The sequence below is a fragment of the Otolemur garnettii genome, unplaced genomic scaffold (genome assembly GCF_000181295.1).
Source record: "Otolemur garnettii isolate 467f Iridium unplaced genomic scaffold, OtoGar3 scaffold00210, whole genome shotgun sequence".
NCBI classification, from domain to species: domain Eukaryota; kingdom Metazoa; phylum Chordata; class Mammalia; order Primates; family Galagidae; genus Otolemur; species Otolemur garnettii.
Window position 1 is genome coordinate 359,636 of NW_003852605.1, and position 11,082 is coordinate 370,717.

The 11,082-nt window shown below is 39.1% G+C and overlaps 1 protein-coding gene and 1 pseudogene across 1 annotated transcript in view; one reads left to right on the forward strand and one right to left on the reverse strand.

Moving 5' to 3' along the window:
- MAST2 (microtubule associated serine/threonine kinase 2) overlaps positions 1 to 11,082 on the forward strand; it is a 202,383-nt gene that overhangs the window by 99,141 nt on the left and 92,160 nt on the right. The window lies entirely within an intron of this gene.
- Positions 6,592 to 6,981, reverse strand: LOC100952256 (annotated as a pseudogene).

An 11,082-nucleotide genomic window follows, 5' to 3' on the forward strand; every position in this document is an offset into this window, starting at 1 on the left:
TTTTTTTTTTTTTTGTAGAAACAGGATCTTGCTATGTTGCTCAGGCTGATTTCAAACCCATGACCTGAAGTGATCCTTCCTCTTTGGCCTCCCAAAGTGCTGGGATTACAGGTGTAAGCCACCATGCCTGGGCTCAGTTTCCATTTTTAACACAGTAATTATTGATAGTTATGTAGTATAACCTATAGAAACAAACTCTGAGGTCCTCAAAAAGTTTTGTTTGATGAGTTTTGATAAGTATGTACACACACACCCGTGTAACTACCACCACAATTAATACGTTGAACATTTTATTAGCCCAAAATATTCCTTGTTTAGTTTTGCAGTCAGTTCCATCTTCTACTTTTTGGCCCCATGCAATCACTGATTTGCTTTTTGGTACTATAGTAGTTTTGTGGTATTTTACTGTGGTAAAGTTTCCTATTAATGAAGATCATACAGTATCTACTCTAGTATATCTGGCTGCCTCTATATAGTATTTTTTCTTCTTTTTTTGAGACAGAGTCTTACTTTGATGCCCTTGGTAGAGTGTTGCAATGTCATAGTTCATAGCAACCTCAAACTCTTGGGCTCAATTGATTCTCTTGCCTCAGCCTCCTGAGTAGCTGGGACTACAGGTGCCCACCACAATGCCCAGCTATATTTAGAGATGGAGTCTTGCTTTTTGCCTAGGCTGTTCTCAAACCTGTGAGCTCAAGCAGTCCACCTGCCTGGGCCTTCTGGAGTGCTAGGATTACAGGTGTGGGCTATTGTACCCAGCCCAATGCCTAAGTTTTTTTATGAGCATGTTTTCATTTCTCTTAGGGTATATACCTGGGATTGGCCAGGCAATAAAATCAGTGTCCCAGTCATTACTGTTACCAATGGGAGTAACTAAGTCCCATTGGACTTAATAAATATGTGTTGTGTTGAAACAAAACCTAGTTATATAGAGGAAAATGAGAATTGGAATAATGGAGATTCAGCAAACTGCAGATTTACGTCTGGGAGTCAACTGCAGATTGCCATTTCAGATTCACATATGGCAGCCAGGAACTGAAGTGCCTGGGCAGTCCACATGAGGTGTATTTCTCTGATGTGACTCTATCAGGTGAGTCCATGGGACATTTTGGTGGAAGACTCCCATAACTGTTTAACAGACAGTTAAGGAAAAAAAATACTGATCCTCATCCAGATATGAAATAAAAGTATTTAAAGATTAAAGGAAAGAACTTATCATTTATGAGAGAACCTAGCATATGATATAACCAGTTTCATTGTCAATTTTTATATGATCGAAAATCAGCAAAATAGCAAAGATGACAGTTGAATTAATACACACATATGTAGGTTTTCATCTGCTTGAAGGAGCAAGAACAGCAAATTTATTAATTACTAAAATGTGCATGCTGTTTTTGGCTTTATTTCAGCAAAATCACCATGTGGTAATCAAAGTTTTCTTAAAAGTTGTGTTCTTTTGAAAACAATGTCAAATGAAATAGACTTTTGGGGTGTTTTTATTTCTTAGGTTAAAAAGAAATGAATTTCTATTTAGAGGACATTTGCTGTGCTGTGGCAATAAAAATTTGAAATGACCAAAAATATTCTTAAAGCAATATATGGATTTAAAAATGAACTATGAATTTTACACATCAAATGTTGTAATGAAGTCTCATGATACATTGTCATTATCAGTGAAGATACTATATAATATTTTAATGTTATCTTATAAATTGCTTTTACTTATGTTGCAGTTTTTTAATGGTCTCTTAAGGCAATATCTAGAGTCATATAATGTTTCTTGAGATATTGTTTAGTCTTTTCAATGCTAGAATATTATAGAGCATTGAGAAAAGAAAGCCAAAAAGAACAATATATTGAGATTAAACCTTGATGTATTATAATCCTAAAGTAGTCTATAGATTCAGTCTGGGTATTATTTGTTGATGAATCTTGTTCATAGTCGTGTATGGGGGATATGATCTAAGGTAGTAAGTCCTGTATTCTCTCCACTTGGTATTCATGGTTTCATTTAATCATAGACTTCTGAGTGTGGGCAGTGCCTGTGACGTGCTTCTCATCAATAGAACATGGCAAAGGTTATGGGATGTCATTCTTATGACAATTATAGTATATAGATAAGTGGTAGATTTAGCACAGAGATTCTCCACCTGTTGGGAAAGCCCACGTGGCAAGAACTTTGGCTAGTTTCTAGGAGCTGAGGGTAACTTCAGCTGATGACCAGCAGGAAGATAGGGCCCTCAATCCTATGGCCACGTGGAAATGAATTCTGCCGATTACTTGAATGAACTTAGAAGTGAGTTCTAACTGAATCAATTCTTCATATATAGCTCCAGAGACACCTTGATTGTAACCTTGTAGGACTCTAAGCAGAGGACCCAGCTAAGCTGTGCTTGAATTTCTGCCTCAGAAACTTCGAGATAATAAATATGTATTTGTGTTAAATGGCAAAGTTTGTGGTAATTTCTTATGCAGTAGAAAACTAATACCTCATGCAAACCTACTTTCTCCATTTTCTTGCTTTAAATTTCAGGGGGTTTTTTTGTTTTGTTTTGTTTTTTTTTTTAGAGACAGAGTCGCACTTTCTCAGCTTTGGTAGAGTGCTGTGGCATCACAGCTCACAGCAACCTCCAGCTCTTGGTCTTAGGTGATTTTCTTTGCCTCAGCCTCCCAAGTAGCTGGGATTACAGGCGCCTGCCACAACACCTGGCTATTTTTTTGTTGCAGTTTGACTGGAACTGGGTTTGAACCTACCACCCTCGGTATATGGGGCCAGTGCCCTACTCACTGAGCCACAGGTGCTGCCTTTTAAATTTCTTATATTTTATTACAGTGCCACTTTTTAGTACTATCAAGTTTTGTGAAAATTCTGTTGGCTAAAATAGTTTTAGGCTCGGTGTCCATAGCTCAGTGGTTAGGGCACCAGCCACATACACCTAGCCTGGGCCTGTTAAAACAACAATGACAGCTGCAACAAAGAAAAAGCCAGGTGTTGTGGCAAGTGCCTGTAGTCTAGCTACTTGGGAGGCTGAGGCAAGAAAATTGCTTCAGCCCAAGAGTTTGAAGTTGCTGTGAGCTGTGATACAACGGTACTCTACCAAGGGGGAGATTGTGAAACTGTCTCAAAAAAGAAAAAGAAAAAAAGAGAAAAAAGTCTAAAAAAATTGTGCTAAGATGAAAATAATAAAAATTTCCATTTTAACCATTTTAAAGTGTACAGTGTAATGACACTATCATCACTATCTATTTCGAAAACTTTTCCGTCACCCAAGTACTAACCCTGTACTCATTAAGCAGTTGCACCATTCTTCCCTTCCCCCCACTCCTGGCAATCTCTGTTCTGCTTTTGCCTCTTCTAAGTATTGTATACGAGTGGAATTATACAGCGTTTGTCCATTCGTGCCCATTATGTCATTTAGCATAATTCATGTTTTCAGTTTTGGTCAAGTTGTTTTTTGTGCTTTTGTCTATTTTCTGTAACTTATAGAATTTCTTAGCACAAACTATTCATGCTATTCTCTTATTCTTTTACTGTCTTTAGATCTTTTGTGATCTGGAGGCATTGGGATTGCAAATTAATACAGCCTTTCTAGAAAGAAGTATGGAGAATCCTCAAAGAGCTAAAAACAGACCTTCCCTTTGATCCTGCAATTCCATTACTAAGTATCTACTCAGAAGAAAAAAAGTCATTATATTTACAGTAAAATGTATATTGCAGTTCAGTTTCACATTTGCCAAGATGTGGAAACAACTCAAGTGCCCATCCACTCATGAATGGATAAATAAGGTATGGTATATGTATACCATGGAATACTATTCAGCCATACGGAAAGATGGAGACTTTACATCTTTTATATTTACCTGGATAGATTTGGAGAACATCCTCTTAAGAAAAGTAATCACGAGAATGGAAAAGCAAGTATCCAGTGTACTTAATACTAATATGAAGCTAATAGATGAACAACTACAAGTCCACATGAGAGAAAAACACTAATTCAGATGGCTGGGGAAGAGGGAGAGGGGAGAGTGGAGGAGGTTTAGTAAGCTCTTAACTAACAGTCATGACGTAGAGGTATGGCACACCTCTTGGATGAAGGGCTCAACACTTGCAGATGCAAACAGTGTAACCTAATCATATGTGCCTTTATATTATTTTTATCTGAAATAATAAATAAATAAAAACAGTATCATTTATTCCTGAGATGGTAATTTGTGTTTTCTCTCCTTGATTTGTCTCATTAGTATCTTTTTTTTTTTTCCAAAGAACCAATTTTTGGTTTTGTTTATTTTTTTTTCTGTCACTGATTTATTATTTTCTTCTCTTTTCCTCTTTTTCTTTTTCAGACAGAGTTTCAGTTTATTTGCCCTCAGTAGAGTCCTGGGGCATCAAAGCTCATAGCAACCTTAAACTCTTGGGTTCACAGGGCGGCACCTGTAGCTCAGTGAGTAGGGCGCTGGCCCCATACACTGAGGGTGGTGGGTTTCAAACCCGGCCCTGGCCAAACTGCAGCAACAACAACAAAAAAATAGCCAGGCATTGTGGCGGGCACTTGTGGTCCCAGCTACTCGGGAGGCTGAGACAAGAGAATCACCTAAGCCCAGGAGTTGGAAGTTGCTGTGAGCTGTGACACCCTGGCACTCTACCAAGGGTAATAAAGTGAGACTCTGTCTCTTAAAAAAAAAAAAACTTGGGTTCAAGTGATCCTCTTGCCTTGGCCTCCCAAGTAGCTGGGACTACAGGCACTCTCCACAATTCCTGGCTATTTTTTAGAGATGGGGTCTCGCTCTGGCTTGGGCTGGTCTCAAACCTGTGAGCTCAGGCAATCCACCTGCCTCAGCCTCCCAAGTGCTGGGATTACAGGCGTGAGCCACCTCTCCTGGTCTATTATTTTTCTTTACTTTTATGTTTTGAATGTACTTTTTTTTAAAATATAGTTTCCAGTTTTTAATGTGGAGGTATAGATTAGTGATTTCAGATCTTTTTGTTGTTGTTTTTGGTTTTTTTTAGACAGAGCCTCAAGCTGTCACTCTGGGTAGAGTGCTGTGACATCACAGCTTATAGCAACCTCCAACTCTGGGGCTTAAGTGATTCTCTTGCCTCAGCCTCCCAGGTAGCTGGGACTACAGGTACCCGCCACAATGCCCAGCTATTTTTTGTTGCAGTTGTCATTGTTCTAGCTGGCCCGGGTCAGGTTCGAACCCACCAGCCTGGGTGTATGTGGCCAGCGCTCTATCACTGAGCCATGGGTGCCACCCCAGATCTTTTTTGATATAAAGAGTTAAAGTGATGAATGTCCCTCCAAACATTCCTTTAGCAGCACTCTGAATTCTTTTATGATTTAAGCATGATTTATGGAATTTCAGTCTTTTGAAATTTCTTGAGACTTTTTTGATGGCCTGCCATATGATTTTTCTTGAGGATCTTGCAAGGTCTGTTTGATTAGCTCAAATTGAACCTGTACTTCTGAGTTAGGGAACTGCTGGGCTCTGCTTGCACTGTTGCTTTCTCTGCCACTGTAAAGAAATTGTTCGCAGGCAGTGGAGGGGACAGCCTGTCTTTTGAGTTTTCCTTCTTTCTGGGTTTGCATTCTTGCATTTACCTGTTTCCCAGTGCTTGAAAACTTTTGGCTCATATATTTTGACTAACCTTATGGTAACTGTAGCAGAATGGCTAGTTCTGTATCAATAATGTCATAGTTATAGGTTTGCCAGTCTTTTAGGTCAGTGCCTAAAGTTAAAAGGGTTTTTGTTTTGTTTGTTTGCTTTGTTTTAGTTCTCTCAAATAAAAAAATCTATAAATTTTGCATCAAATGTAAAGTTAGGGAAATTCTTACTTATTTTTATTTTCTTAGTTTCATCTTAAGGTACTTCAATAATATGTATAGTATGTAAAGTTTGTTGTTTAACTTGACTTTTCTTCCTGTTATGATCTATAGAGCTGTATAATTTTTTTAAAATCAGATATAATTTATTTATTACTGGCTAAATTTATAATTTCATTTAAAATGAAAGTTGTGATCTATATATCTGTATAATTCTTTTATTTATTTATTTATTTATTTCATTATTTTTGGGGGGGGGACTTTTCATTTCACGAATTCTTTAATTTAGATTAAAACTGAAGAACTTTCAACTTACAAACTTTACTAAATATGAATAGAAGTCATCCATTCAAACCAAAGTATATCCAACTCTCCCTACTACCAGTCTATCAGATCATCACTTTCATTATAATTCTGGACACCTCAACAGTGTTTCTTGTTCTGTGTAGAGGAGTTTACATATACAAAACAAATAAGGAATGTTCACTTAAGCAGAGATCATCTCAGTAACTTACATGCTTAATTTTTCTTGGTTACACACTGAGTTAAGAGGTTTATACACCTGCTTTTTATTAGTATTTATTTTTTTGAGATAGTCTCACGCTGTCTCCCTGGGTAGAGTGCCATAGCGTTACAGCCTTTTCATTGTTTTCTATGATTATTTTATTGTTAAAACACAGGGGGAAAATATTTGGTTAAATATTGGAGAGGTAATTTTTTTTTTTTTGATCACACATGTTTTAATGTTTTCTAGAAATATACTGGAGAATTATGCAGTGCTGCCAGCATTGGAGGCAGTCCTTGGCCACAAGTCTGCACACTCCTTTGCAACTGGTTCTGTAATGGCAGAACCTTCCATTTCGCCTTTATTGTTCACTATGACCCCTGCATTATCTTCACAATAAAGAAACACACCATCTTTTCTCCAGTATGACTTCTGCTGTCATATTACCACTGCCGATGAACCTTTTTTCTGAGCTTTGGTTTGCCTTTCTTAACTGTAGCCATCACCATGTCACCCACACCAGCAGCCAGAAGTCTGTTGAGTCGTCCCTTGGTCCCCTGTATTGTCAGCACAGTTGATCACGGCTCCTACCAGAAGACCCAGGGAAAGCCGGAATTTCGCACCAGGGAACCCCCCGTGTCTTCGCTTCGACATCTTAGATGGCCCCATTTTTTTTTTTTTTTTTAAGACAGAGTGTCACTTTGTCACCCTTGGTAGAGTGCTGTGGTGTCACAGCTCATAACAACCTCAAATTCTTGGGCTTAAGAGATTCTCTTGCCTTAGCCTCCCAAGTAGCTGGGATTACAGGTGCCTACCACAACACCCCACTATTTTTAGATAGGAGGTCTTGCTGTGGCTTAGGCTGGTCTCCAACTCATGAGCTCAGGCAATCCACCTGCCTCAGTCTGCCATAGTGTTAGGATTACAGGCGTGAGCTACTGCACCTGGCTGTAATGTTATTTTAAGATCAGTGTTTTTTGTTTTTTTTTTCCTTTTTAAGACAGTCTCTCTATGTCACCTTTGGTAGAGTGCTGTAGCATCACAACTCACAGCTCACAGCTACCTCAAACTCTAGGGCTTAAGTGATTCTCTTGCCTCAGCCTCCCAAGTAGCTGGGATTATAGGCACCCACCATAGTGCAGTTGTTGTTGTTGTTGTTCAGGTGGCCCGGGCTGGTTTCGAACCCGTCAGCCTCGGTGTTTGTGGCTAGTGCCGTAACCACCACTGTGCTACAGGTGCCGAGCCAAGATCAGCATTTTTTAATATTGGCATTTACTTGCCTTTTTTTTTTTTTTAATACTATGATTAGTTTCTGTTTGCTCAGTACTTGTTAAAGACACTCTATTGCCCTCAGTAGAGTGCTATGGCATCACCGCTCACAGCAACCTCCAACTCCTGGGCTTAGGTGATTCTCTTGCCTTAGGTGATTCTCTTGCCTCAGCCTCCCAAGTAGCTGGGACTACAGGTGCCTGCCACAACACCTGGTTATTTTTTGTTGCAGTCTGGCTGGGCAGGGTTCGAACCCACCACCCTCTGTATATGGGGCAGGAGCCCTTTTTACTGAGCCACAGGCGCCGCTCCTGCTCAGGCTGTTCTTATATTTCTTCTTTTTGTATACGATTAAAGTTTGTTCACTTTCATTGTTAGATTTTATTTTCAAATTTAGGTAGACTACCTTATTTGTTGATTTTTCTTGATTTTTCTCTTCTGAGGTCCACTTTCTTCTTTTTCTGTCTGTTACCATCACAACTTGTACTCATTTTCATCAATCTCTAGGATTTAAAAATAAGATATAGTACTCTCAGATAGTACCAAGATTGAATATATTTTTATCAAATACATAAAGTATAAAAAATTAAAATTTTTCATACCTTAAAAAAGTTATTTTTCTTTTAAATATTTAAATTTATGTATATATGTGTTTATTTTTTGAGACAGAGTCTTGCTCTGTTGTATGGGCTAGAGTGTCATGGCCTCAGCCCGGCTCATAGCAACCTCAGACTCCTGGGCTCAAGCAATCTTTCCGCCTTAGCATCCCAAGTAGCTGAGACTACAGACATGTGCCATCATGCCCAGGTAGTTTTTCTGTTTTTACAAATAGAAAAATCTTGCTTAGGCTAGTCTTGAACTCCTGCGCTCGAGTGATCTTCCTGCCTTGGCCTCCCAGAGTGCTAGGATTTATAGGCATGAGCCCTCGCGCCCAGCCTAAAATTATTCAAATAGGCTAACTTACACGTTTTTGATTTCTATGTATTACTAAACTACATAGTGTCATAAAAATAAATTGTGATTTTAGCATTAACTATTCAAACTTTCGATCAGTGTAAAAAATTGGTCTCCTTTTTATGTTATTATATATTTACACTGCACAGAAATACATTTACTAGTAATATGAATTCCTTAATTCTGCAAAATATTTTCCTTGTGCTGCTGTTATGAATACGGAGATAAATTTTGAATACCTATAGAACCATGAATTGGAACAGAAAGAAATCAAGTAGTGGATGTTTGACTCTCTCTTGATCCTTCAGATACCATGAATTGTTGTAATAGACAGTTAATTTGTCTTTTTATTTCTAAGATCTTGTGCTGCTCAAATATTCTATGTTCTTAGGCAGAATTCTCTCTGAAGTCTATAGTTTCACAGCTCGTAAATAGCATTCTGGTAATAGTTGCCCTTTTTTTTTTTTTCTGTAAAGGTATAGGAAGAAAGATGTGGATAGGTGTTTTCCTGGGGTATGAACAGTGTAAGTCACGTGAATGGATTTCGAAGATTCTACTTTGCCTTTGTAGAATGCCAGATCTTATAACATAGGCAGCCCATTTCTTTTTTTTTTTTTTTTGAGACGGAGCCTCAAGCTATCCCCCTGGGTAGAGTGCCATGGCATCACACTCACAGCAACCTCCAACTCCTGGGCTCAAGCAAGTCTCCTGCCTCAGCCTCCCAAGTAGCTGGGACTATAGGCGCCCGCCACAACACCTGGCCATTTTTTGGTTGCAGCCATCATTGTTGTTTGGTGGGCCCGGGCTGGGGATTCGAACCTGCCACCTTAGGTGTATGTGGCTGGCGCCTTAGCCACTTGAGCCACAGGCGCCGAGCCAGCCCATTTCTTTAATACATTTTTTTGGTGTGTTTGTGTTATTTTGTGAGATCTCTTACGTGAGAAGCCCATAGCAGAGGCTTTTCTTCTAAATGTCTTACATATGGACAGGACTACTTCTGGTTAGTGTAATTTATATGTGAGTAACCAGGCAAAAAGATATTCAGGAAAGGCTAGTTTTCTACTTATCACTGGTCTGATCTTAACCTCTCTTTTTTTAGTAATGAGAATAATGGTAGCATGTTTATATCATGGCTATGATGAGGACTACATTGGTAATACCTTTAAAGTATTCAGAATAGTAAGCACTTAATAAATGTTGGTTGTTATTGTTATTATTATTCAATAACCTGGTCTTAGTTATTTGGGAATTAGAGGATATTGAGTAGAATCGGGGCTCAGCCATAACTGTAAACCTCAATTGGGAGTGGGGATAGACCAAGGCTAGGGATTTAATGGCTGACCCTGATATCATCAGGAGGCTTTCCAAAGTGGTACCCAGTAATTGTTAAGAGGTGCTAGATTTTTGAGAGAGTGTTTGGTTATTTTTAGGACTCATAGAGCGAGCTGTGAGGGCTGAGTAGTTGGGCTAATATATTGAAAGGAAAAGTGCCTATAGCTACTAGGTGGGTTGAGTTTGCTTGAGTAATTAGAACTGTGGCTTTCAAACATTTTAGTCTTTGACCTTAATAAGTAGATTTTACACTGTGACCCATTATATGTAATATAAATATTTATTTGTATGTGTTTTAGTAATAGATGCCATAAATATGAATTTTATAAACTAATGCTTAGCCATGCTATGGACAGAAGCACTCTGATATTTTTTCTTTTTTTTTTTTTTGAGATAGACTTCAAGCTGCCATCCTGGGTAGTGTGCCATGGCATCACAGCTCACAGTAACCTTCAGCTCCTGGGCTTAAGTGATTCTCTTGCCTCAGCCTCCCAAGTAGCTGGGACTATAGGCACCCGTCACAATGCCTGGCTATTTTTTGGTTGTAGTTGTCATTGGTGTTTGGCAGGCCCGGGCTGGATTCAAACCACCAGCTCTGATGTATGTGACTGGCACCTTAGCTGCTTGAGCTACAGGTGCCGAGCCTGATATTTTTTCTATTTCATTATATTTCCCTTTTTATTTTTTTATTATTTATTTATTTATTTATTTATTTTTGAGACTGAGTCTCACTATGTCACACTTGGTAGAGTGCCATGGCGTCATAGCTCACAGCAACCTCAAACTCTTTGGTTTAAGTGATTCTCTTGCCTCAGCCTCCCAAGTAGTTGAGACTACAGGTGCCTGCCATAATGCTCAGCTATTTTTTTTTTGCAGTTGTCATTGTTGTTTAACTGGCCTAGGCTGGGTTTGAACCCGCTAACTTTGGTGAATGTGGCCAGCACTATAACACCGTGCTATGGGTGCCAGTATTCCCCTTTTTAAAAAATGTTGATCCTGGGCCAGGTGCAGTGGCTCAACACTCTGGGAGGCTGAGTCAGGTGGATTGCTTGAGCTCAGGAGTTAGAGACCAGCTGAGACCCAGTCTCTAAAAGTAGCTGGGCGTTGTGGCGGGTGTCTGTAGTCCCAGCTACTCCAGAGGCTGAGGCAAGAGAATCACTTGAGCCCAGGAGTTTGAGGTTGCTATAAGCTATGACACCA